Raw genomic sequence first — 27628 nt, 5'->3', positions numbered from 1 at the left:
TATATTAACTATCAGGGGCCACTGAACCAGCGCTGTGCCAGGGCACTGGGAATTGCCAGGAAATGGTAGGTTATTGGTAAATAATGATCCCTTCTCTTTTCTTTAGAAGTCAACAGGACCCTACAGGTGTATTATCATCCCATGCCTTCTTGTGACCTTTTTATGACCTCCTTCTTTTCTTTTTTGGGCACACTTTGTGCAGATCAGTTGATAAAGAATCTTCCTGCAATGCTGGAGATCCCAGTTTAATTCCTGGGTAGGGAAGATCCCCCAGAGAAGGGATAGGCTACCCACTCCAGTATTCTTGGGCTTCCCTTGTGATTTAGCTGGTAAAGAATCCGTTTGCAATGCAGGAGAGCTTGGTTCGATCCCTGGGTTGGGAAGATCCCTGGGGAAGGGAAAGGGTACCCACTCCAGTATTCTGGCCTGGAGAGTTCCGTGGACTGTATAGTCCACGGGGCCACAAAGAGTCGGACTCGACTGAGTGACTTTCACTTTTCTTTTCTTTTTGAGCACATTTCGCAGCACATGGAATCTTAGTTTCCTGACCAGGGATTGAACCCGTGTCCCCTGCATTGGAAGGCAGATTCTTTTTTTTTTTTTTTTTTCAAAAATCATTTTGATTTTTTAAAATGATTTTATTTATTGTATTTATTTTTGGCTGTGCTGGGTCAGCCACCATTTCTGAGTGGGCTTTTCTCTAGTGGTGGTGCAAGGGCTTCTCACTGAGGTGGTTTCTTTTGCCGTGGAGCACACGCCACAGCCAAGACCCAGTGTAGCCAAAAAAAAAAGAGTAGCTGAGGCTTATATAGGCTATGTTCTGTGTTAACTCCTTTAATGTCTCCACAACATTAGGGCAGATATATTATCATCCTCATTTTAGAGATGAGGGAACTGAGACCCAGAGAGGTCAATTAACTTGCCCACAGTTTATCGCTGAGTATTTGGACTCAAGCATGACCCTGCTCTATTGCCCTAGATTAGCAGGAATAATGATCTGCTATGGCTTGATTTCCTCGATCATGTGCCTTACCCAACAGAATGGAAACTCCATTTATGAAAGTTCTCTTGCCTTGTCGACTACTATAATCCAAAGTCCATTTCGTGGCTTGGCCTATCAATTGGTGTTCAATACAATTTTGTTTGAATGAATGGATAAAGGAATGACAGTTGGGAAAAGGAATTTGAGGAGAAATGGGACCCAGGGAAGAATAGAAGACACAGTTAACAGCTTTCACCAGGCAGAGCTGTAAGGAAATACGTGCAGTATGAGCTAAACTATCATAGTAGAGATTTATGATGTGCGTATGTTGAACTTCATCAAAGACTTTTTTTCTGTATATATGAAGATAATTGTATGACTACAATAGGGCACAGCACAATTTTGAGGATGCTGGAGCTGTCCCATATCCACCTTCCTCTTAGATTTCTCCTTTCAAGTTTGAAATGTGGCTGAGCTTTAGGATTCAATCCCTGCTTTCACACAAATCTATTATTATATCTCCACGTGTGTATGTGTTTTTTGTATGTGACTGTTTTGTATCTCCGAATTTATTTGTCTGAACTGTACATTATAGCGACTTCCATGGTGGTCCAGTGGCTCAGACTGTGCCTTTCCACTGCAGGGAGCCCGGGTTCCATTCCTGGTCAGGGAACTAGATTCCCACATGCATCAACTAAAGATCCTATCTGTGTGCTGCAACTAAGAGCTGGCACAGACAAATCAATAAATATTTTAAAGATAAATAAGATACTTTAAAAAACCCACACAACTGTATATTATAAAGGGTGAATTTTATTGTACAGAATTAAACCTTAATTTTACAAATCAGTTCAAGAACTTAAAAAATAAAAACAAAATAAAATATCACAATAGACTTGGCAGGGACCTTGGAAAGCATTTGATCCTCCAAGCCATTTATAAGTGGGGAAACTGAGGCCCAAGATTCCATTCCAGATGAGTGATACCATTCAGGCCAGGTGTTGTGGCTTAGACACCTATGGCTTATATTTTCAACCACATCTCCAGACCCTTTCCTTCGCGCACCAGCCTCGTTATATCCACAAAACCTGCTAAAGTTTATCCTTTGCTGGGGACCTCTGAGGCGGCAACATGGTGCCCATTCCAACAACATCCGCTTCTGCATCCAGTCTGTTGTCAAGCTGGTGGTGGTGAGACCTGGGTGCTCCGGGGGCTGGGAGAGGAGGGGTGAGGGGCCGTCGACCTTCTCATTTCCATAGCCCGGCGGGGAGCAGGGAGGTAGATAAAGCCCACAAGTATCATATGCCATGGGTTTCATTTCCTTTCAAATAATTCTCTCAAGCTGTATAAACTTTCTGCCTGAAAAATAAATGACTCCCCCCTTAAAATAAACATTTACACCATCCGAACGCCTGCGTTCACTGCCTAGGAATGAGGCTTACGCATCAATGTACCCAGAAGCTCCCACCAAAAGCCTGCAAACTTATATTTTTCTCCATGACCCTTGGCAAACAGTATTCTTCAATCACATCTTCCAGTTACCTGTCAGAGAAAAACACATACACACGTGGAGACATAATAATAGATTTGTGTGAAAGCAGGGATTGAATCCTAAAGCTCAGCCACATTTCGAACTTGAAAGGAGAAATCTAAGAGGAAGGTGGGTGGGTATCAGTATTTCTAATAGGATAGGCCATCTGTCTGACGACCCGTTTGTGTGTTAGTCACTCAGCCACGTCCAGCTCTTTGCGACCCCTTGGACTGCAGCCCACCAGGCTCCTCTGTCCATGGCATTCTCCAGGCAAGAATACTGGAGTGGGATGCAATTCCCTTCTTCAGAGGATCTTCCCAACCCAGGGATCAAATTGAGTCTCCCGCATAGCAGGCAAATTCTTTACTGTCTGAGCCACCAGGGAAGAACTGATAAAACATTTAGTGTGAAATATTTAGTGGGGGTTAAATTAATGGACAATAAAAGACATGATTTAGGCAATTTTCTGGTGGTCCAATGGTTAGGACTCATCACTCTCGCTGCCAAGGGCCTGAGTTTGATCCCTGGGGAACTAAGAGCCCACAAGCCATGAGATACAGCCAAAAAAAAAAAAAAAAGGAAAGAAAGAAAATAAGAAGAAAGAAAGATAGGAATGAGATAAGAATCACTTGTTGATATCACCCATGTATTCATTCATCATTAATTGAGTTTCTACTATGTGGCAAGCACAGTCATTGTGGCAGTCCAACTGGAAAATTACTATGATGCTTTCCTATCATCGTAGCGACACAACTCTGTTCTAATAACCATCACCCACAAAAATTCCCAGGAGAAGAGTTCTCCTCTTATGCAAAGGTTCATTGCATTATTCCTCTCAAGTGCCCATGAGTAAGGGTGTTACCATTGCTATTGGTCATTATATCGTCACCACAGTGCAGAGGAGAAAAAAAAAAATGAAATTCCAAGAAGTGCTTTAATGTTAAGAAATAGGTAAAACTTTATTTGGCACTTCTCCTGAATTGTTTGTTAAAGCATTCAGAGAAGATCACAGTTTTATCGCTTATAAAACTGAAGTGAAAGAACCTTTGACTTATTCATTATGTATGTGTTCGTTTATTCACTTATTCTATATATTTATATAGTGTGTTTTTTATTGTCAAGCAATGGGCTTATTGGGCTTCCCTGGTAGCTCAGCTGGTAAAGAATCCACCTGCAATGCAGGAGACCCTGGCTCCATTCCTGGCTGGGGAAGTTCCCCTGGAGAAGGATAGGCTACCCACTCCAGTATTCTTGGGCTTCGCTGATGGCTCAGTTGGTAAAGAATCTGCCTGCCATGCGGGAGACCTAGGTTCAGTCCCTGGGTTGGGAAGATCTCCTGGAGGAGGGCATAGCAACCCACTCCAGTATTCTTGCCTGGAAAATCCCCATGGACAGAGGAGCCTGGCAGGCTACATTCCTGGGCTCGCAAAGAGTCGAACTTGAGAGACTAAGCACACACACAATGGGCTTATTAGTCAATTACTTGAGTTTCCTTTCCTTTCCTTCCTGTCTCCATCTTTCCCTTCTATCTTTCCTAATCTCAATGTTCTTCACCCCATGTGCTTTTTAAAAAATTAATTTATTTATATTTATTTTATTTTTGGCTGTGCTGGATCTTCGTTGCTACGTATGGGCTTTTCTCTACTTGCAGTGAGCAGGGGCTACTCTTCATTGCGGAGCCCAGGCTCTAAGTACACGGGCATCAGTAAGTTGTGGCTCACAGGCTCTAGAGTACATCACCCCCTCTGCTTGACTTCCCAAAACTTCCTTGGTGAGGCAGCATGTCAGGGGTTGATGTCTCTGAGTGGTGAGGGGTGAGGTCTTTCTTCTTTACTGGGAAAGGGGAGTGTCTAGAATTGCACAGCCAAGATGGAGCTCAGAGTTGGCAGGTCTGTTTCTCTGCGTGGGGGCTGGAGGTGGGGTAAGGGGTGGCAGGCCAGCTCTGGGCGTGAAAAGCTATTTCAGGCTAGGGGTGGCTCCCCCCAACTAAGGAGCTGGTTGTTCCTGGCTTATAGCTTTGGAGGCGTGAGGATGAGGAAGAACTGGCCTGTGTGTCTCCACGCGGTTTATCGCCTACTTTGGGCAATGCCACCTCCCTAATGGCCACCCACTGCCCTGGGTCTGCACACCCACAGGTGGGGCAGCCCTACTCGGGTAGAGAAAACTCCTCTGAGACACGCTCTATAAAACAGAAAAAATAAGATTTACAAGTCCCTCTGTCAGTCTGGAGAGTTGTTCCTTTTTTTAAAAAATTAATTAATTTATTTTTAATTGGAGGAGACTTGCTTTACACTATTGTGCTGGTTTCTGTCGTACATCAACTTGATGGAAAGTTGTTCTCATCTGTCCCTAGAGAGCAGGTAGCTGCATCAGACTTTCTCTTCCCAGAACATTCTAAAAGTTTTTTCATGAAGCTCAGGCTACAAAAATGAGTTGGAGGCATCTTTCACACTTACTTAGATACTGTCTTTTTTTTTTTTTTTTTTTTTTAGTCATAAATCACTTACTGATCTAACAGCTGGACGTGAGCTCCTATTGCATTCGCCTAGCCATCTGGCCATAAGTTTGGGAGTGATAAATATTTATCAAATTTTTTGCCAAATTGGTGTGTGTTTGTGCATGCTAAGTCACTTGAGTTGTGTCCAACTCTTTGCAATGCCATGGACTGCAGCCTGCCAGGCTCCTCTGTCCATGGGATTCTCCAGGCAAGAATATTAAAGTGGGTTGCCATGCCCTCCTCCAGGGGATCTTCCCAGCCCAAGGATCAAACCTGGGTCTCCTGCATTGCAGACAGATTCTTTACCGTCTGAGCCACTAGGAAAACCCGTAGTAGGGCTTAAAGAAACAGCTAAAGGACTCTCAGTTTTCAGAATCATACTTCCCAGACCAGGGATTGGAGTTGGGGCTCTGGCAGTAGAAGTGGAGAGTCCTAACCATTGGACCACCAGAGAAGTCCCACCAAACCCTCCTTTATAATTCAAATTCTAGTTTCAAATCTTTTCCACGGTGTGATTGCTTTACATTCTGTCTCTTCGTGTGGCATGGCTATCGGTACGTTTGCTCCACAGGTTTGCTGCAAGGATTGATTGCCAAGCATGTACAAAGCTCCCAGCATGGGGTATGACCCATATTAGACACACAATACATGGTAATATCATGCCAATGCCAATTCTGTCCTCCACCGATATCCTGCTTATGATTTATTAGATTAATGTCTGCTTTTTCCATTAGACTGAAAACCTTAAGAAGGAAGAGCTCAGGTCTGTCTAGGTACTGCTATATCCCCAAAGTCAGGAAAGATGTATCCTTTTCAAGATTGAGGTAACTTGGGATTGAAGAGGTGAAATACACTCCAAAGTGAAAGAGACCAGATTCAAAGCGGGAGTGACCAGTCACACTGGTTGCCAGAGATAGTCTTCCCATATGCTTAACTGCCTTTTTTTGACTTTCTTTTTCTTTTTTTGGCTATGCCATGCATCTTGCAGGATCTCAGTTCCCTGACCATGGGTTGAACCTCGGCCCCTGGTAGGCAGTGAAAGTGTGGAATCCTAACCACTGGATCACCAGGGAATTTTCCCTAAGTGCTTAACTTTCCATGCTAAAAGCAGTAGAATTCATGACAGCCTAAGACAAGTCAGTCACCCTCTTTCAAACCCAGGTATGATTTGACACCTGGAACCAGAAACTGGTAACTTGCCATTGTCTCGAAATGTTGGTATCTGGGAAAATTTTAAACTTAGCTAGAAAATGGGAGTTGCAAAGAATCAGACAAAACTGAAGCACTAGATAATGAGGGAACCCATTGAGAAAGCTGAAGCAGGATAGAAAACAAACAAGAATTTCCCAAGAAACAGTGTAGCCCTGGCTGATTCTGCCGCCCCAACCTGGGTTACAGCCAAAAGGTGTAAGGATGAGCAGACTCTTGTGTGGAAAGGGCTTAGATGTTCTTGGAGCCAAGGTCATCAGGAGAGCCAAGTTGGCCTGGGTACCACCTCATATCCTGTTATTTATCATTTCATTGCTGAGATTAAGATCCTTGGCAAACACGGGGAGGACCAGGTGTTTGCTTACATTGGAAACAGTCTTCTGGAGTGCAGATTTGGGGCAGAGGTAAAACAAGTCAAACAGCAAAGAGGAAGGCAAGTCGAACATGAACACAAATCCTAACTACAGAAAATCCAACCCCAAAGAGAGAACCTCTATTGACATATTGGTGTTCACTCTTCCAAAATTCTCTCCATCCCTCTCCATGCAAATTTTAATAATCACAGAGCATTTCATTGACAAGAAGATATGACATCACTCTTTCAAGTGATTCCCTCTGTCAGATCTTTAGATTGTTTCTAACATTTCTGTTACACAAAAAATTCAGTGATGACCATTTTCCTATAAAACATTTCCCTCAATTTGAAAAATTATCTTCTTGTTAGAATAAACCACTCGGCGGCCTGATTTGACTTCTTCTATTTTTTTTAATCAAACTATTAAATTTTATTTTAAGTGAACTTTAGAAACAAGTTAGTAAAGTCTGATTGTCTTCTAAGAAAGATGCGTCTCCATTTGTACACCCACTATTGATGTTTGAATATGCTCATTTTTGTGCACTTTAAATATCACCAGATTGTGCAAAAATGTTTCCACCTTTGCCATTCTAGAGGCAACACTTTCAACCTGTTGGTCATTCTTGTTTTGGAGGACAAGTTTCTGAGTTGTGTGTTCCCTGAAGACCTTGTGGGTGACCAGATGTCTGTGCTTTGTCTGTCTTATCTTTTCTGTTGATACATCCTAAATTCAAGAGAGATAGAGTTTGTACCTTTTTAACTTTGTGTCGCCTCAAGAAAATCCTACCTACTTTGGGGGGAGTCATAATTTACTCCACCTCCAGATGAGAAATTGGAACTAGATTATCATTTTGCTCTTGTTATTCAATCACCAAGTCACGTCCGACTGTCTGCAACCCCATAGGCTGCAGCATGCCAGACCTCCCTGTCCCCCACCAACTCTGAGTTTGCCCAAGTTCATGTCCATTGAATCGGTGGTTATTATCTAAAGCTCCATTATTCTATCTGCAGGGGGTTTGTTTCCTTCTGAAGCTCACAGCTGGCTGTGGCCCAGAAATTGGTTATGGCTGACCTGGAAAGAAGTCTATTTGCATGGTAGATGGACAGGGTGTATTACTCAGGCCTTATTAAAATTGATCAGACCAAAAAAAAAAAAAAGACACATTCCCTTCCCTCATGTCACTGGGCAGTAATAGGGTCAGGAAGCAGATAAGTGTTGGGGACAAACCATATTGAAAACTTGATAACTGCCTTGACTCTGTTCATTGGTTTCATACATTCAGACCAGAGTTCAACACACAAGTTGTCTACTAATTGCTTCTATGCCTATATCTCATAACCTCCCCGTCAGAGAGAGACCAAGACTCACTCTCTCTAGTTCCCAGTTGAAAAGTCCTGGGACAGGGCTTTGCTTGTCGAGTATATTATAGATCCACAGGCAATTGCAAGAGGTAACACAGAGAATCCCATATACCCTTCACTCTGTGTCCCCCAGTGGTGACATCTTGCTTGGCCTCAGTGCAATGTCACAGTTAAGGGCCCAACTGTTACCATGCACGGACTTACTCTGATTTCTCCACCTTACCTGCACTCATTTGTATGATTGTGTGTATGTGTATGTAGTCCTATGCAGTTTTATCACATGGAGATCTGGGTCATCACCACAGACAAGATACAGAACATTCATCTCAAGGATCCTTTGTGCAATCCTGTAATAGCTACCACCACCCCCTACCTTTCTGGTCTCCCTAACCCCTGGCAACCACTCATCTGCTCCCCATCTCGACAATTTCACCATTTTAGGAATGTTATATAAATGATTCAAAATTGGGAAAGGAGTCCATCAAGGCTGTATATTGTCACCCTGCTTATTGAACTTATATGCAAAGTACATTGTGTGAAATACCAGGCTGGATGAATCACAGGCTGGAATCAAGATTGCTAGGAGCAATAGCAACAACCTCAGATATGCAGATGGCACCACTCTAGTGGCAGAAAACAGAGAAACTAAAAAGCTTCTTGATGTGGGTGAAAGAGGAGAGTGAAAAAGCTGGCTTAAAAATTAGCATTCAATCAACGAAGAACATGACATCTGGTTCCATCACTTCATGGCAAACAGATGGGGAAAAAGTGGAAACAGTGACAGATTTTATTTTCTTGGGTTCCAAAATCACTGTGGATGGTGCTGCAGCCATAAAATTAAAAGACTCTTGCTTCTTGGAAGGAAAGCTAGAAAACCTAGACAGCATGTTAAAAAGCAGAGACACACTTTGCCAACAAAGGTCTGTCTAGTCAAAGCTATGGTTTTTCCAATAATCATGTATGGATGTGAGAGTTGAACCATAAAGTTGAGTGCCGAAGAATTGATGCTTTTGAACTGTAGTGTTGGAGAAGACTCTTGAGAGTCCCTTGGACTGCAAGGAGATCCAATCAGTCAATCCTAAAGGAAATCAACTCTGAATATTCATTGGAAGGACTGGTGTTGATGCTGAAGCTCTGATACTTTGGCCACCTGGTTCAAAGTGTCAACTCATTTGAAAAGACCCTGATGCTGGGAAAGATTGAGAGCAGGAGGAGAAGGGGGTGACAGAGGATGAGATGGTTGGATGGCCTCACCGATTCAATGGACATGAATTTGAGCAAGCTCCAGGAGATAGTGAAGGACAGGAAGCCTGTAGCCATCGAGTGCTACAGTCCATGGGGTTGCAAATAGTCGGACACGACTTAGTGACTGAACAACAGTAACATATAAGTGGAATCATGTGGCATACCGCCTTTCGAGATGTGCTTTCTCTCACTCAGGGTAATTCCCCTGAGGTCCATCCAGGTGGTTGGAGATATGGATGTCTTTTTTTTCCTTTTCATTTTTGACAAGTATTCTAGCAGTTCTTATCTTGATGACTACCCATCTTGGTCTTTTTGAGGAATTTCATTTAAACAAAGCTTTCATCAGCTTTGAAAGAATCCTTCGATAACCATTCCCAAATAGAAAAATTAGACTGGCTTGGTTGTAACATATCAATAGATAAATGTAATCTATATGTTGAAATTCACATAGCTGTTTCCATTTACTTGTGAAGCAAATCTCCTGATTCTGTGGGCATAATTTTATCTAACTTCTGGAGAGAGACAAGAGAAAGAGAGACAGACAAAGAAAGAGAGAGAGACAGAGTGAGAGAGAGAGACAGACAGAAAGGGAATTTATTGCTAGGGAGAACTAAGGAGGTCCAGGTTTTTAGATGTTGGAGAAAAAAACATTTTTTATTATCTCTGTAAGGATGTTTGGTTTTCCTTATCCTTTCTTTCTATTACCCAATTCTCTTTCCTCCCAAGTTCCCATATCCTGTTCCTCAAAGAACAAGTGACTTTTTTAAAAAGACAGAGATGCGTTTCGTTTCTTGCCTTCCCAGCAAGGGAAAAAAGGCTGTCGTTTATTTAGGATGGAGAAATCGAAAGATATTTTCCATTCAGAGACCAATGTCAGGGCTTCTAGTTAATCACTTGAGAGAACTGCTGAGCGAATGATAAATAATACAAAGAAAACTCCATGAAGCATTTATGGGCTGCGCCTCCTTGTCTGTTACCAGCCCGAGCATTTGTTAAGCTCTCCAAAGTCGCTGTTCAGTATAGATTGTGCAAATCCAGGGACCTGAGATACTCAGGGAAAGGGGATGGTGTCCGAAGGTTAAGGCAGTAAATGCACACTCCGTAACACCTCGATCCTACACAGTTTTTAGAGCTGTCGTATCTGCCTGTTGGGACGTGAATTGTGGTTCAGATGGAACCTTGTGGGAGAGATAGATATTTTCCCCAGAGGCGAGGTTTGTGTGATCATTGTGTGCCTGCCAGGTTCCACCCCATTTCCTCATCGGTTTCCAGTTCTGTGTCTGGACCATCCTCTTCATCTCTAGCTGTCCCTCTTTTCCTTCCTTCCAGGGTCCCTTCAAGCAAATTTGAAAGCCATCACCCTAGAATCAAGTGCTAAGAGATACTCGCTTCCATTTTAAACCGCATATTATATCTTTTTGTAAAGACAAATGTTTTCTAATGGAAGCTTTTAATTGCTTGAAACATAACTACTCAGCAAGCAATGAGCTGTTGATCTTACAAAGAGAGAGACCTGGGCCATGGCTTTTATCATCTTGGCACTGTCCCTAATTCACAGTGTGACTTCACTTCTCTCTAAAGTTTTAAAACAGTACACAGTGTGTTTACACTGTGAACATATGCGGGGGAGAAAGCCCAGGAAAGAATCAAAATGAAAATCACAGATAGTTTCACCAGTGCAAGCTTTACACAGTTAAGTTTTGGGTGACCTCACTGCCCTACTTTCTTAATTTTTACTAATTTAATTTATTTATTTTTAATTGAAGGATAATTGCTTACAGTATTGTGTTGGTTTCTACCAAGCATGAACATGAATCAGCCACAGGTTTACTCATGTCCCCTCCCACTTGAACATCCCTTTCAACTCCCTCCTGTCCTACTTTTTAATGCACATTCTCAAAAAAAAAAAAAAAAAAGTAAGGGATTTCCAGTGGGCTAGCCACAAGACTAGTAAGACGCCATGCTTCACTGCAGGTGGTACAAGTTTGATCCCTGGTTGGGGAATTAAGACCCCATGTGTCATGAAGCCATGTGTTGCAGCCAAAAAAAAAAAAAGCTAATTAAAAAAAAAAGTGAGATTATGCTGTAATACTGTTTTGTAACCTCTTCTTTGTAACCAACATCTGCTGGATCATCAAAAAAGCAAGAGAGTTCCAGAAAAACATTTATTTCTGCTTTATTGACTATGCCAAAGCCTTTGACTGTATGGATCACAATCAACTGTGGAAAATTCTGAAAGAGATGGGAATACCAGACCACCTGACCTGCCTCTTGAGAAACCTGTATGCAGGTCAGGAAGCAACTGTTAGAACTGGACATGGAACAACAGACTGGTTCCAAATAGGAAAAGGAATACTTCAGGGCTGTATATTGTCACCATGCTTATTTAACTTATGTGCAGAGTACATCATGAGAAAAGCTGGGCTGGATGAAGCACAAGCTGGAGTCAAGATTGCTGGAGAAATATCATAACCTCAGATATGCAGATGACACCACCCTTATGGCAGCAAGTGAAGAAGAACTAAAGAGACTCTTGATGAAAGTGAAAGAGGAGAGTGAAAAAGTTGGCTTAAAACTCAGCAATCAGAAAACTGAGATCATGGCATCCGGTCCCATTACTTCATGGTAAATAGATGGGGAAACAGTGGTAACAGTGAGAGACTTTATTTTGGGGGGCTCCAAAATCACAGCAGACAGTGACTGCAACCATAAAATTAAAAGACGCTTACTCCTTGGAAGGAAAGTTATGACCAGCCTAGACAGCATATTCAAAAGCAGAGACATTACTTTGCCAACAAAGGTCCATCTAGTCAAGGCTATGGTTTTTCCAGTATCATGTATGGATGTGAGAGTTGGACGATAAAGAAAGCTGAATGCCGAAGAATTGATGCTTTTGAACTGTGGTGTTGAGAGTCCCTTGGACTGCAAGGAGATCCAACCAGTTCATCCTAAAGGAGATCAGTCCTGGGTATTCATTGGAAGGACTGATGCTGAAGCTGAAACTCCAATACTTTGGCCACCTGATGCATAGCGCCAACTCATTTGAAAAGACCGTGATGCTGGGAAAGATTGAGGGCAGGAGGAGAAGGGGACAACAGAGGATGAGATGGTTGGATGGCATCACCGACTCAATGCACATGAGTTTGGGTGGACTCTGGGAGTTGGTGATGGACAGGGAGGCCTGGTGTGCTGTGGTTCATAGGGTCACAAAGAGTCGGACACAACTGAGAGACTGAACTGAACCGAACTGAACCTCTTCTTTTCCACACCAATAATGTAATATTAATGTGTAATCAGAACTATTGACATTCGAGGCTGGATAGTCATCTGATGTGGGCACAGATCCAAGCATTTTAAGATGTTGCCAGCATCCTTGGTTTCTGCCCACTACATCTTGGTACTGTGTCCCTCTCCCCTTAGTCGTGACAATCAAAATGTCTCCAGACATTGCTGAATGTCCCCTGGGAGGTAAACTTAACTTTGATTGAAACCTAGTTTATGTCTTTTTTATTCTTAAACTTTTATATATATTTATGTTTATGAATTCTTAATGTCCGTCTCTCTTACTAGAATGCTGTCAGAGGCCAATTTTTTAAGGCTGTACAGTATGATATCACCTAGATGTGGAATCTAAAATATACATCAAACTAGCAAATATAACAAAAAAGAAGCCGACTTACAGATGCAGGGAACACACTGTGTGTTTGTCACTCAGTCGTGTCCAACTCTTTGAGACGCCATGGACTGTAGCCGGCCAGGCTTCCCTGTCCACCGGATTCTCCAGGTAGGAATACTGGAGTGGGTTGCCATTTCCCTCTCCAGGGGATCTACCTGACCCAGGGACGGAACCCAGGTCTCCAGCATTGCAGGCAGATTCTTTACTAGCTGACCCACCAAGGAAGCCCAGAGAACACATCAGTGGTTACCAGTGGGGAGGAGGAAGGGGGAGGGAAAATATAGGGGTGGGGGAGTGGGACGTACAAAGTGTTGGGTATAAAATAGGCTACAAGGATGTATTGTACAATACGAGGAATACTGCCAATTTTTAGTAATAACTATAAACAGGAAATAGTGGTAAATACTGACCAGTATTTTGGTCATCTGATGCAAACAGCTGACTCATTGGAAAAGTCCCTGAGGCTAGGAAAGACTGAGGGCTGAAGGAGAAAAGGGCATCAGTGGATGAGATGGCTGGATGGCATCACAGATGCAATGGACATGAACTTGGGCAAACTTTGGGAGATGGTGGGGGACAGACAGGCCCGGCATGCTGCAGTCCATGAGGTTGAACACGACTGGGTGACTGAACAACAACAACATAAATGGAAAGTGATCTTTAAATTGTATACAAATGTTTCTTTTAATTTTTAATAAAAATTAAAAATAAAGTGGACAAGAAAAAGAGTTCATGGAATGACTTCCGTGGTTGGTGATGGACCCAGATCACTTGGCTGAGGTGCTATTTGTCAGGTTCTCCCTGGAGCGTTACTCTTTTATCCCACCCCCCCAAATGTTTATTTTTATTTGGCTGCCTAGGTCTTAGTTGCTGCATGCGGGATCTAGTTCCCCAACCAGAGATGGAACTTGGAACCATGGAGTCTTAGCCACTGGACCATAGAGGAAGTCCCCAAAGTTACCTTTCGTTTCCTTGCTCCTCACTGTCATCTTCGGAAGCAAGTCACTCAGCTTAGACCACACTCAAGGGACAGAGTCATGCTCCACCAACCGGATGGCAGTGTATTTACATAAATTATCTGGAATTCTCCTGCCTGGCAGATTTGTCTCGTCTCCGAGTCATGCAACTTGTTCTGTGTTCCCTGGCAATGTGCACAGAAGCCTGTCAGAGAGCTCGACACCTCCTGTTCTGGTTAGAATATTCCCTGGGGAGGCATCTCCTGAGAGCTTGAAAAACAGGCTTATCCTGGCATCTGAGCCAGCGGAACTCTGGCTAAAGGTCAGGAAAGCCAATGTACCACCCCGTGGTCCAGCCTGGGGACGGAGTTGTGAGTAGTGGGTTCTCCCAGATAGGGAAATGGAGCTCCAGACTGCCTTGGTCAAAGATTAGCTCTGTCATTTACTTATAGGAGTGACCCTGGGCAAGTCACTTCAGTACAGCACATCTCAGTTTCCTCATCTAATAATACCCATCTCCTAGGGCTGTTGTAAGCGAAAAATTGTTAATACAGATAAACCACTTAGAACAGTGTATGTAACAGATACTAGCTTTTGTGTCGTGAACTGAGTTTGAGGTCCGCTGGTGTTATCTTTTTATTGTTTGTTTCTTTTAGAAAGTCAACTTTTTAAAGATATTTTAAAAAATGTATCTGGCTGCACCACACTTTTAGTTGCGGCATGTGGGGTCTGGTTCCCTGATCAGGGATTGAACCTGAATCTATTTCCTCCCCTGCATTGGGAGCAAGGACTCTTAGCCACTGGTGTTATGGTTTACGGAGGAAGAAACTGACTCAGTGAGCAAGTAACAAGTTTGAGGTCACGCAGTGAGCTCAAGACAGAGCCAGGATTCAAAGCCTGATCTTCAGGCACCAGGACTCGGGTGTCTTCCTCCAGCTTGCAGGACCCTGCAAAAGGAAGTAGAGCAGGCGACCCTGACTTAGTTGCCCTCAAACCCCCAAATGGTCCAATTCATTTGACAAGGGAGAGAAGGGCTTCCTGCTTCCTGTGTAGTCAAACATAGCCTCATTCCTTTCGCAATACACTCTGCAGTGACAGCATTTGGATATTAAGATCTTTAGCAATTAGCTAAACTGGCTATCTTGTTCCCTGAACGTGTACTTGGCACAGAAGCTGATTCCCTTCCCCAGGCATGAGGGAGGGGGGTGGGGAAATCCCTGTGAAGAGATGTCTCAGGGGCGCCTTCTACTGAGGGAAAATGGCAATGGACGTGGAAACGGGAGTTTCTCAGTCATCTTTGTGTTCTCAGCTTGAAAATCTATTTCCTCAAGTTTGAGCCTGTACTCCTCGCCTAACACAAAGACTGAACATTTCCCCTCAGACTGTGTAGTCGGCCAGGCGCAAAGATATTCCTTAATAATAATTAGTATTCTCTTAACATGTTTGAGCAGTTAATGTTCTAGCCAAATGAATTTTAAAATTTTACCTTTCCAGTAGTAGTAATGCCCCCATTTTATGGGTAAATAAACTGAGCCACAGGGATTTTTGGGGGGGGGGTTTTGATGCTTTAATTATTGGAGCATAATTGCTTTACAGTGTTGTGTTGATCTCTGCTGTACAACAAAGGGAATCAGCTGTATGTAAACATGCATTCTCTCCCTCTTGACTCTCCCTCTCAGCACCCCTATCCCACCCCTTTAGGTCAACACAGAGCACCACGTTGAGCTCCCTGTGCTAACAGCGCGAGCCACAGAGGTTTTAAGTCACCTGTCCTTACAGACATACATTTACATCAGCCTGACTCAAAGTGTCTCACGCGTGACTTAGTTCCACACAATTAGGACACTTACACAGTAAGTATCATTGCACGCACTTACATAGGTCTCTCTTCTGTTTTCATGGATGTAATACTTCCTCCCAGCCAGACTAAAGGTACCTTGAAGTCTACGTAATGGAAGTGAAAGTCGCTCGTGATCATGAACGTGAAGTCGCTCAGTCGTGTCCGACTCTTTGCGACCCCAAGGGCAGTAGCCTGCCCCAGGCTCCTCCATCCATGGGATTTTCTAGGCAAGAGTACTGGAGTGGGTTGCCAATCGTGTCCACCTCTTTGTGATCCCATGGACTATACAGTCCCTGGAATTCTCCAGGCCAGAATACTGGAGTGGGTAGCCATTCCCTTCTCCAGGGGATCTTCCCAACCCAGGGATCGAACCCAGGTCTCCCACATTACAGGTGGATCTTGACCGTCTGAGCCACCAGGGAAGCCCACCTTGAGGTCTAGGATTGTGCTGTTTCTCCCTATTGTTTCAGGGTGTCAAACACAAAATAAGTACTTATTAAATGTAATTTCAAATTCACTCATCATTTCTCAGCTTTTGATAAGGAATCATAGAGAAGAATTATATTTCCTTAAACACTTTGGCAAATTGTTTTTCTCTAAACATTCAATGGGTTTTTAAAATAACAGCAAAAGATATGGCAATTCACAGTTGGAATGGCAATAAAAAGACAGAATTAGCGAAATGCATTGATAATCTCCAAGCTCTAGAGCCAAGAATTTTAAGTGTATCGTTTTCCCCCACACCTCTGACAAGTTATAAATTTCAATTGAATGGCATTTCACATTGTTTTCCCCATTCACCACAGAGAAAGCTATTTGCAAGAAAATCTAGTCTTGAATGTTCTAAATATAGTCAGCCTCTGTCTGTATTCTTGGGTAGGTGGAATCCCGCAGACACAAAGGGAGGAACTAAATTCTGCAGATTTTGGAATCTTCAGGCGTCCTGGGACCAAGCCCTCTCATCCTTCCGGATACTGCTGCTGCTGCTGCTAAGTCGCTTCAGTCGTGTCCGACTCTGTGTGACCCCATAGACGGCAGCCCACCAGGCTTCCCGGTCCCTGGGATTCTCCAGGCAAGAACACTGGAGTGGGTTGCCATTTTCTTCTCCAATGCATGAAAGTGAAAAGTGAAAGTGAAGTTGCTCAGTCGTGTTTGACTCTTAGCAACCCCATGGACTGCAGCCTACCAGGCTCCTCTGTCCATGGGAGTTTCCAGGCAAGAGTACTGGAGTGGGGTGCCATTGCCTTCTCCGTTCCAGGACACAGATGACTACGATTTTAAAATCTAGTTACAAGAAGCTACAATTCCAGTTTCTCCTCTTTTGTACATTTACCTTTCTTCCCCAGGAGCAGAACAGTGTCAGAAAAAGTGTCAAATTAGTTGTCAGAATATCTCTTTTTAAAATTAATTTATTTTTTATTGAAGTGAAGTGAAGTGAAAGTCATTCAGTCGTATTTTTATTGAAGGATAATTGTTTTACAGAATTTTGATGTTTTCTGTCAAAGTGAAGTCGCTCAGTCATGTCCGACTCTTTGCGATCCCATGGACTGTAGCCTACCAGGCTCCTCCCTCCATGGGATTTTCCAGGCACGAGTACTGGAGTGGGTTGCCATTTCCTTCTCCAGAGGATCTTCCCAACCCAGGAATTGAACCTGGGTCTCCTGTATTGTAGGCAGACGCTTCACCATCTGAGCCACCAGGGAAGTCCAACCTCAACATGAATCAGCCATAGGTATACATATATCCCCTCCCTATTGAAACTCCCTCCCATCTCCCTCCCCACCCCACCCCTCTAACTTGATAGGAGCCCCTGTTTGAGTTTCCTGAGCCATATAGCAAATTCCCCTTGGCTATCTGTTTTACATATGGTAATGTAAGTTTCCAGGTTACTCTTTCCAAACATCTCACCGTCTCCTCCCCTCTCCCCATGTCCAGAAGTCCATTCTCTATGTCTGTGTCTCCATTGTTGCCCTGTATAAAATACCTTTTTTAATCTTTTAAAATTATCCAATATGCACTCATTCAGAAAATGTACAGCTTAATGACTTATCATGAAGTGAACATCCATCTGGGTGAACCCCATCACCCAGATTTTGTGTTAAGATGCTAGGAAAGTCATCCAGTCTAGTCCTTTCTGCCCCGTCCATTAGCAAAAAGGATCTTCTCCACCGTAACATGGCTTTTAATTGCAACATTTCACTTCAGCAGTTGCCTGAGCTATGATTTATCAAATTCTATTTTGTTGGATATTTAGGGGGTTGTGGGGATTTTTCTCTGTATTATTAACTCTTCAACAAATAGCTTATCCTCATTCTTACTGATATTCATATGGATTGCTTAGCAAAAAATTTCTAGGAGTGGTATTGCCAGGTCAACAGGAATGGCTTGATTTTTAAAGCCTTTGCAAGACACATAATTAGCCTGAAGAAGAAGAATGATTGTGTCAAAGACTTGGGCAGCAAAAGACAAGTAAATAGGAAGATTTTGCTCTGGGGCATAGGCAACCAAGAGGAAATCGTGCAAGCACAGAATGGGCTACTTGGGAGGCTACAAGATTTCCTCAGAAAAATTGCAATTGCCATTTTCAAAAAGCTTAGTTTAGTTCAAACGCAGGAACTTCCTCCAAGAGGATGTGAGACAGCTAATAAGAAGAGAACCAGCGTCAGGGAGTCGAAAGACATTCCTGGTAGAGCACCAAGGCAACAGACAAGATACAAAATAGCTTTTCAAAAGCACTCAACACCCCTGCTCAAGGTGAAAAATCTCTTTTAAAGTTCATCCAAGCTTTGGCCACTAGAGGGCACTAACAACACATATTTCCAGGCAGTATCAGCCCCGCTGGAATTGGAGTTGAATTGTCCAGTTAGCTCCCTTGCATCCTCTCTCTCTGATAGGCAATAGCCTGGAGCTTCCAGGATCCTCGCTGGGTGGGGTCCTCCATCCTCCAAACCTTGAGAACTTGAATATTCTGTGAAACAGCTGGTAACTTGAACCTTGCAAGAAAGCCTATGGGCATCAGAGAGGAAAATACAGGCTATGATTAAAATATATTTGTTTAACTTCATAATTATTTTTTCTCACTTCCAATGAGTAAGATGTATCACCGAGTGACAGACCACTCATTAATTTCCTCTTGCTGCATCAATTTGGCCTCTGATGAAGCATCCTGGGTTTTTATTTCCCTCATGTCGAAGGAATTTAATAACATCGACGGCCCAGCATGTATGCAAAATGTCATAGCGCCTGTAAGTGGAATAGTCCATAATTTTTCATAATTTGTATGAAGCAGCTGCCAGTGTTTATGAGACAGTGATGATGCTCAGGGTCTTAGATTCTGAAAAGAAACCACAAGTCCCCAGGCTAATAGAAGCTGAGAGATAGGTGGTGCTTGGCAAAGGATTAGAGACAGTTGGGTCCTTTCTGAGTCCCCCAAAAGTAGCCTTACTAATTGCCACTCTTAAGATCCTAGTCCTGGGTCTCTCGCCAAGTTGCATTCTCCTCCTAGTAAGACACCACATCCTCCGAGGTTTATCCTACATCAAACAGAGCAGAATCTCTCTGGACAGAGTCCAGGTTTCAAACAGAATCTATCTCCTGAGTGAGGGGATGAAATCAGTCATCAGCTTTAAATTGCTTTTTGTCTCTTATATTTGCGTGTGTGTGTCTGTGTGTGTCTGTATTTCGGCCACACGGCTTACGGGATCTTAGTTCCCCAACCAGTGACCCAACCTGGGGCCCCAGCGATGGACACACCAAAACCTAACCACTAGATTGCCAGGGAAGTCCCTAAATTGCTTCTTAGCTTGCTTGCTTTTTATTTTTTTTTACATGCTTTTTCAGTGTAATTATTTACCATAAAAAACTGAGATATAATTGACATATAAAACTGTCTTCATGTCAGGCGTACAACACAATGATTTGATGAATGCATCTATTACAAAATGATCATCAGAATTTTAATCAATATCCATCATCTTACACCATTACAAATTGTTTTTCTTGTGATGAGAAACTTCTGGGATCTGTTTTCTTAGCAGCTCCCAAGTATACAGTATGGCATTCACTGTAGTCACCAGGATATACATGACATCCTCAGGACTGATTTTGCTTGCAACTTTTTGACACCTGCATGAATTCTGTCCAGTGCCCAGTCTGCTCCTCTGGTGACCATCAATCTGTTCTCTGAATCTATGAATTTGATTTGGGAGCTTTCTCTCTCTCTCTTTTTAGATTCCACATATAAATGAGATCATCCATCCATTGTCTTTCTCTGTCTGACTTTCACTTAGCAAAGTGCCCTCAAGTTCCAACTGTATCATCGCAAATGGCAGAATTTCCTTCTAGCTTTTCTTTTTTTCTTTCTTGGAAAAGTGCCTGAGACTTCCCTGGTGGTCCAGTGGTTAAGACTTCAGCTTCCAATGCAGGGGACAGGGGTTTCTATTCCTGCTCGGATTGAAGATCCCACATGCCTCAAGGCCAAAAAACCAAAAGGTTAAAACAGAAGCAATATTGTAATGAATTCAATAAAGACTTTTAAAATGGCCCACATCAAAAAAAAAAAAAAAAGAATGAAAAGGTGTCTGGACAGCCTGGATAGGAGAGGTGTTTGGAGAAAAAATGGATATATGTATATGGATGGCTGAGTGCCTTCACTGTCCACTTGAAACTATCACAGCATGGTTTGTTAATCACCTATACTCCAATAAAAAGTAAAAAGTCAAAACAAAAAAAAAAGAAAAAAAAAGATGCATGGAATTCTACTGTTTTCCCCAAAAATGAGCCTAAATAAAGGTGCAAAGAAAGGTGTTTGAGCCAAGATTTGGAAAATCGGGGTGTACAACCTTTTAAAAGCCTCCTTTCTTAGCAAACAAAATACCTGCCTAGAAAGAGGCTGTTTTTCCTGCCCCTTGGCTGCAAAGTCGTATGTCTTTCTTTTAATGGTCTCCTCATTTATCCTCAAGGAGCTTCTGCTCCCTTGAGGTTGAGTCTCTTTGGTTATCAGCAAACCACAGGGGCCTGATAACTTTGGGCGAGGAACACTTAGTTTGAATGGAAGGCACCCATCTTCCCAACTTTTCATCGTGGAAGAAGAAAATGCCTTGGCAAAGATAAATGACTCCGATTTTAATTCAGACCCGACATCCATCTTGGCAAAAACTAAAACCCGTTTGGGGAGATTAAAAACGTGCCACAGAGGTTAGACAGTCATTCCCGCAAAGGGAATTCTGGGCAAAGATAAGCCTGGTTCTTCGGAGTGTGCGATGTTTTGACGGCGAATACTTTGCTTTTTCTTCACGTCCCTTTCTTTCTTACAAGACATCTCTCCTCTAGGTCTTCCTTTTCTTGTTTGAATGTTTATCCATGGAAAAGGCCTAGTTGTTTAAATCAATAACAAATCTCTCCTGTTGCTCTTGGCTGGAAACTTCTCAGAGAGCGTGCTAGAGGTTTTCTTCAGGAAGCAGGCAGGCGGGGGCTGCCCTTGTGTTGTGTGAGTCGCTCAGTCGGTTTGCAGCCTCATGGACTGGAGCACACCAGTCTCCTCTGTCCATGCAATTTCCCGGGCATACAGTATTCCCAAGAATACTGGAGTGGGTTTTCATTCCCTTTTACCGGCGATCTCTCCCACCCCGGGATTGAACTCGCTTCTCCTGCACTGCTGGTAGATTCTTTATCATCTGAGCCACCACGGAAGCCCTGCTCAGGAGGAAGGAATCGGCCTGCCAATACAGGAGACACGGGTTCGATCCCTAGTCCGGGAAGATCCCACATGCCTTGGAGTAACTCAGCCCGTGGGCCACAACTACCGAGCCTGTGCTCTAGAGCCCTGGAACCGCGACTACTGACACCAGGCGTCTAGAGGCTGTGCTCTGCAGCCAGAGAAGCCACCGCAATGAGAAGCCTGTGCACCTCAACTAGAGAGCAGCCCCCACTCGCCACAACTAGAGAAAGTCCACACACAGCAACGAAGACCCGACAGAGCCAAACATAACATGAATAAATACAATTATTTATTTTTTTAAGAAAAAGAAAGCAAGCGCGGAAATTTTGAAGTGGCCAGGCAGTGCCTGGAGACCCCATTAGAGCACAAAGAGAAAGAAACACATTTAATCAAAGAGCCTTGGCCCACGCCCCTCCCCTTCTCCCCCCACCCAGTGTTTTGAATCGGCTGAGTGTTAATGTCAGTGTTAGTTCCTAGGCTTGTGGTTTGTCGGAGGAGTTCAAAGCCACCGTCTGATATTTGTATGTAGTGTCACTCACTGGAATGTCTTGATCATGTCTCTCAGAAACACACTCTGCTATGAGGCAACGGGTCAAGGAGGGAGTCCAGAAAAATCAAAGGCTGCCCAGATTCTTCGGGAGAACTTTGCCCAGAAGACTGGGCTTCACAGCCGCTGAACAGAGGAAGCCATCTTTGCGGTCCTGGCTCCTCTCCCACTCTTTTCTTGGATGCGTGTGTGTGGTTAGAGTTTCCAAGAAAACTGGCCTTAGAGACTCAGAACCCGATAGTCAACGCTTTCGACAGAGAAGTTCCCAAGTCACGGGCTACAGAGAATCTGAATTTAAATTTACAATTTTGTGTGTGTTCAGCAGCTGACACCTAGAACTGAATGCCCTCAAGGGTCCACAGGGACCCTGGTAAAAATGACCTAAGGAAAGGCTCTTAAAATTACTTATGAAGTCAGATGTTTCATTAAAGGTAAACAGACAGACCTGAGATGCTGGCATAGAATCAGGAGAGCCAAAGTGACTTGACCAAGGCTGCTTCATAATTGCTCGTGGTGATGGTGGTGATGTGACCATGATGCTGATGACGGAAATGGTGGACGTGGTACCCATGGTGATGTTGGTGGCAACGGTGGTGGTGTTCGGGGTGGTGGTGACAGTCGGGGTGTTCATAGTGAGTGTGACAAAGGCTGGGGGACAGAAGTTATGGTGGAGGTGCTGGTGGTGATGATGCTGGCAATGACAGTGGTGGGGATGGAGGTGATGATGGAAGATGGAGACGGGATTCCAAAGCTGTATTTTCCTGGCACTCAACTCTTAGTACGAGAGCCTATATTTTAGCCAAGGATATTAGACACAAAAGATGATTCATAGGAAAACACAGAATATTGTGTTGTCAGGCTTTAATTGTTAGTGTATCAAGTTTACTGTATTCAAACAGTAAACTCTTATTGAACCAAAATAGAAAATACCTTGAAGTATAAAGGGGAATTAGCAAGTATACCTGGGAGGTGAGATTTTGGGACAGGTTTATAATACTGTGTTTTACATGAAGGTTTTACACGTTGATTTTATCTTTGCAGATAGAGGGGAATTTAGGATGCCAATAAATGTTTTTATTTTAAAGCTTTCATAGCCTATGATGCATATGTAATCACTCTGATGTTGTAAATGCGAAAACTGTGTGTTGAAGTCACTTGTCCCGACAACCTACAGCAAAGACATGGCAGAGTCAGGACAGGAACCCAGGTCTCTGACTCTCGGGTTGTGCTGAGATCTGATGTATGATACAGTCTCCGGAGGATGACCCTTAGCTTTGTCCCGGAAATACTGTCCACAGGCACGATACATCAAGAAGCCTTAAAAGCGGTCCTCTAGTGGGTTGTATAATTCAGTCTTCTTGTCCCAAAGCAGATGTTGATTTACCAAGACTCTAGTGAACCTGGGGTCAAGTCTTCTGGAATCATAGGCACTTAAGAATTGTACACATTCATGGCAGTCTTCTATTCCAAACTCTCCCTGCTGCAAGAATCCCAGACAGATGGTCCCCACTTAGGTCTTAAGTATTGCCTTCATTGGGAGCTTTTCCTCTCACAGGAAACCCCTCCTTTATTTTAAAGTACTCTAGGGACTTCCCTGGTGATCCAGTGGTTAAGACTTCATACTTCCAATGCAGGGAATCCGGGTTCAATTCCTGGTTGGGGAGCTAAGATCCTGCATGCTCCATGGCACAGCCAAAAGAAATAGTCTAGCTTTTAACATCTCTTTTGTGTGTGTGTGTGTTTATCTTCCTTTTTTAATTAAAAAAAAATTTTATTTATTTTAATTGGAGGCTAATTACTGTACAATATTGTAGTGGTTTTTGCCATACATTGACATGAATCAGCCATGGGTGTACATGTGTTCCCCATCCTGAGCCCCCCTCCCACCTCCCTCCGCATCCCATCCCCCAGGGTCATCCCAGTGCACCAGCCCTGAGCACCCTGTCTCATGCATGGAACCTGGACTGGCGATCTGTTTCACATGTGGTAATATACATGTTTCAATGCTATTCTCTCAAATCATCCCACCCTCGCCTTCTCCCACAGAGTCCAAAAGACTGTTCTAGACATCTGTGTCTCTTTTGCTGTCTCGCATATAGGGTTATCATTACCATCTTTCTAAATTCCATATATATGCGTTAGTATACTGTATTGGTGTTTTTCTTTCTGGCTTACTTCACTCTGTATAATAGGTTCCAGTGTCACCCACCTCATTCTCTATCACAAGTTGAATCTCAATTGATTCCCCTGTCACCTTCATCAACTGTACCGGATGCAGGTCTTTTTTCTTCAACAACACAACTCGAAATGTCTGTGGGTTGTCATCTTCTGTCCCCAGGATTAATAGCCACAAACAACACCATCTGTGTGCTCCAGGATCCAGGACCCCTCCATCTTGGTATCCCCCATCCCTCACAAACAGTAGCACCCCAGCCCTGAATCCTGCTGGTGCTCCCATCAAACAGAACCTTGGCTGAGATGCTATTCTGTGAATGAAACCTAACACAGCCCTGAGTTATGTGTTAAAACCACTTAGTTCAGTTGTTCAGTTCAGTCGCTCAGTCGTGTCTGACTCTTTGTGACCCTATGGACTGCAGCCCGCTAGGATTCCCTGTCCATTACCAACTCCAGGAGTTTACTTAGACTCATGCCCATTGAGTCAATGATGCCATCCAACCATCTATGGGGTTCAGTTAAAGCTACTTAATTGAGATACAATTTACATACCATACAGCTCACCCCCATTTAAAGCACGCGATTTAGTGGTTTTCAGTCTATTCAAGGTATATGCAACTATAATAAAAATGTGTGCATGCTCAGTTGCGTCCAACTCTGTGCGACCCCATGGACTGGCGTCTGCCAGGCTTCTCGGACCAAGGGGTTTCCCAGGCAAGAATACTGGGGTGGGTTGCCATTTCCTTCTCCAGGGGATCTTCCCGACTATCATCCCAGTCAATTTTTGAATATTTTCATCGACTCAGAAGGAAATACTGGAGCCTTTGGCTATCATTCCTTATCCCTGTCCTGAACATTTTATATGAAGGAATCATAATAATATGTGGTCTTTTACATCCGGTTTCTTTCCCTGAGCCTATGGGATTCGAGGCTCACCCACGTTGTAGCATGTGTCAGTACTTCATCCCTTTTTACAACTAAATAACACTTCAGTGTGTGGACAGATGGCATTTATCCATTGGTTGACGAATAGACCTTTGGGTTGTATCCCCCTGAATTAATTGGGCATCATGTATTATCGGTGGGTTTTACTAACCCGAATCCCCAGGTCACAGTCACATCAACTGTGATCAAGCCACTCGTCCATCCTATGTTTTGTATTGGGTTAAAAAAAAAAGTGAATTGAAAGACATCCTTTGATGTTTGTCTAAAAATATTTAGAATTTATATTCCTTTCTGTAAATAATTTTATTTACTTATTTATTTTTGGTTGTGCTGGGTCTTTGTTGCTGGGCGGGCTCTTTCTCTAGTTGCAGCGAGCTGGGGCTGCTCTCCAGACATGGTGCACAGGCTTCTTACTGCGGTGGTTTCTCTTGTTGCAGAGCGTGGGCTCCAGGGCACACGGGCTTCAGTAATTGTGGCAGCCTGGCTCAGTAGTCGTGGCTCCCAGGCTCTACAGCACAGACTCAGTAGCTGTGCCACACGGGCTTAGTTGCTCCACAGCCTGGGGGATCTTCCCAGATCGGAGATCGAACCGGTGTCTCCTGCATGGGCAGGCGGAGAATTAGATACTTTTAAAAATCATCCAAATTTGAGGTATCCTTTCCAGTTTGATGCCACCTCTGAACAAAGATGTCTTTAGGGTCAATAAAGTAAAGTCAATCGAAAGTCACTCCAGTCATGCCCCACTCTTTGCGACCCCGTGGACTATCCATGGAATTCTCCAGGTCAGAATACTGGAGTGGATTGCCATTCCCTTCCCCAGGGGATTCTTCCCAACCCAGGGATCGAACCCAGGTCTCCAACGTTGCTGGTAGATTCTTTATCAGCTGAGCTACCAGGGAAGACCTTAGAGTCATTATCAGTAATAAAATAGACAGAGACGATTCAAGGACAAAGCTTGACACTGAAATGATGTTTTTCCAAAGTAAATCCCCTCCATATCTAATTCTACGAGATGTCAATAGACATCATGAAAAAGGAGGTCATCCACCAGAAGGGTATGGACCACTCCAGACTCTTAGTTCATTTCTACCTGGGCGACTAAAACATTCTGTGTTTCTGAGGCAAGGCACTGGGGTCCCATGGATCCAAGGAGACAGGGACACAGGAATCCAGCCGTCTGGTTGCAGGAGGCGAGGTTGAAGGCTGCTTCCCCATTTCCCAGGGGCATAGTTACAGCAACAGCTGCCAGCGGAGAGAAAGCCTGGGGTAGATAGTAGCTTTCTGGAAAGAGGTTCCTTATCGTTTCTGTCTCTGGGTCTTGAGACACATCTTCCATCATCCCACAGAAGCCAATGCCAGGATCCAAGGGGACTTTGGCCCGGTGAAAACTAGAATCATTTTCCACCCAAGTTCGACGTCCTAAGAGTTCTGGGCTAGAGGATGAAGGATGGGTGTGCGTGCCTGTGACGGCGGCTTCTTCTGGCCCCAAACTAACATGCTCACTCACCCCACTTCTCTTTGCTTTGACAGAAGGAAAATTTGACCCAATAGCAGAGAAGCCAACTTGGGGATGGTATTTTCCAGGAGGTCTTTGTTTCGTTTGAGGTGTAAATCAGAAGGGATCATACAGGCTCTAAGACCCCCTGGCTAGCTTTAAAAAAAATTTTTTTTTTTTTTTTTAAGTAAAAGATCAAAGTTTCAGGACCTTAAGGGAAAGGGATTGGAGGGCAGAATCGTGGCCAAGCACGGAGAGACAGGTCCAGGTGGCTTAGAAGGCTGCGAGCTTAATACCTTCTTTTCTTTGGATAGTTTTTTTTTTCCCACACAGACCTCAACTGTCTCCTCATCATTATCTAATAATGGCAACATTTGGAAAGTCCATTGCAGCAGTTTATAAATCGCTTGCCCATACATTCTCTCTCCTTGTTTTTTGCCCGGTCTCTCCATCTCTCTCTGTCTATCTTTCTGTCTCTTTCTCTGCATTCAAAGGACATATGGGACCTTTTACAGATGAGCAAACTGAGCCTTGAGAAAGAAGACCGCCGCCCGAGCCCCCTTAAACCCCCAGCTAGTCAAGTGGCAGAATTGGACTGTGCCTGTGGGATTGGATGCGAGCATTTTCTCTCTGCTCTACCAAGTTTGCTCTTAGGGACAGAATTCTGGAACCTCTAGGCAGTGGGTTGGGATGGGAGAGATCACCTAGTTATTGAGACAAAGACTCTCAAGGAAGCCTGAGAGTCTCTTTGCCATAGTTAATTCTTCATCAAGTGTATCACTGTCCTCCCATCTCAAGCCAGCTAGAGACAATGAGACGATTTTCTTTTCTTTGTTTGTCTGACCTGCTTATCTTGCTTGCTTTCAAGTCTGCATCTAAATGTGCACATGAAAGGTGATTAGAAGACTTGGGGGCATCCTCTTTCATTAGTTAATGCTTAAGAGGGTCTCGGGTCCAGCTCATGGTACACTGTCCCTTGGACCATACATCACCAACTGACAACAGGCTGCCCCCAGCCTTCTTGCTTCCCTCGCCAGCTTCTGCCCACCAATGGGCCGCAGATCGGAGGGGTTGGAGATGCGTTTAATTTAAAG

The sequence above is a fragment of the Bubalus bubalis genome, chromosome 17 (assembly GCF_019923935.1).
Source record: "Bubalus bubalis isolate 160015118507 breed Murrah chromosome 17, NDDB_SH_1, whole genome shotgun sequence".
Lineage (NCBI taxonomy): Eukaryota > Metazoa > Chordata > Mammalia > Artiodactyla > Bovidae > Bubalus > Bubalus bubalis.
The sequence above is the reverse complement of the archived record's forward strand: the minus strand, read 5'-3'. Positions refer to the sequence as shown.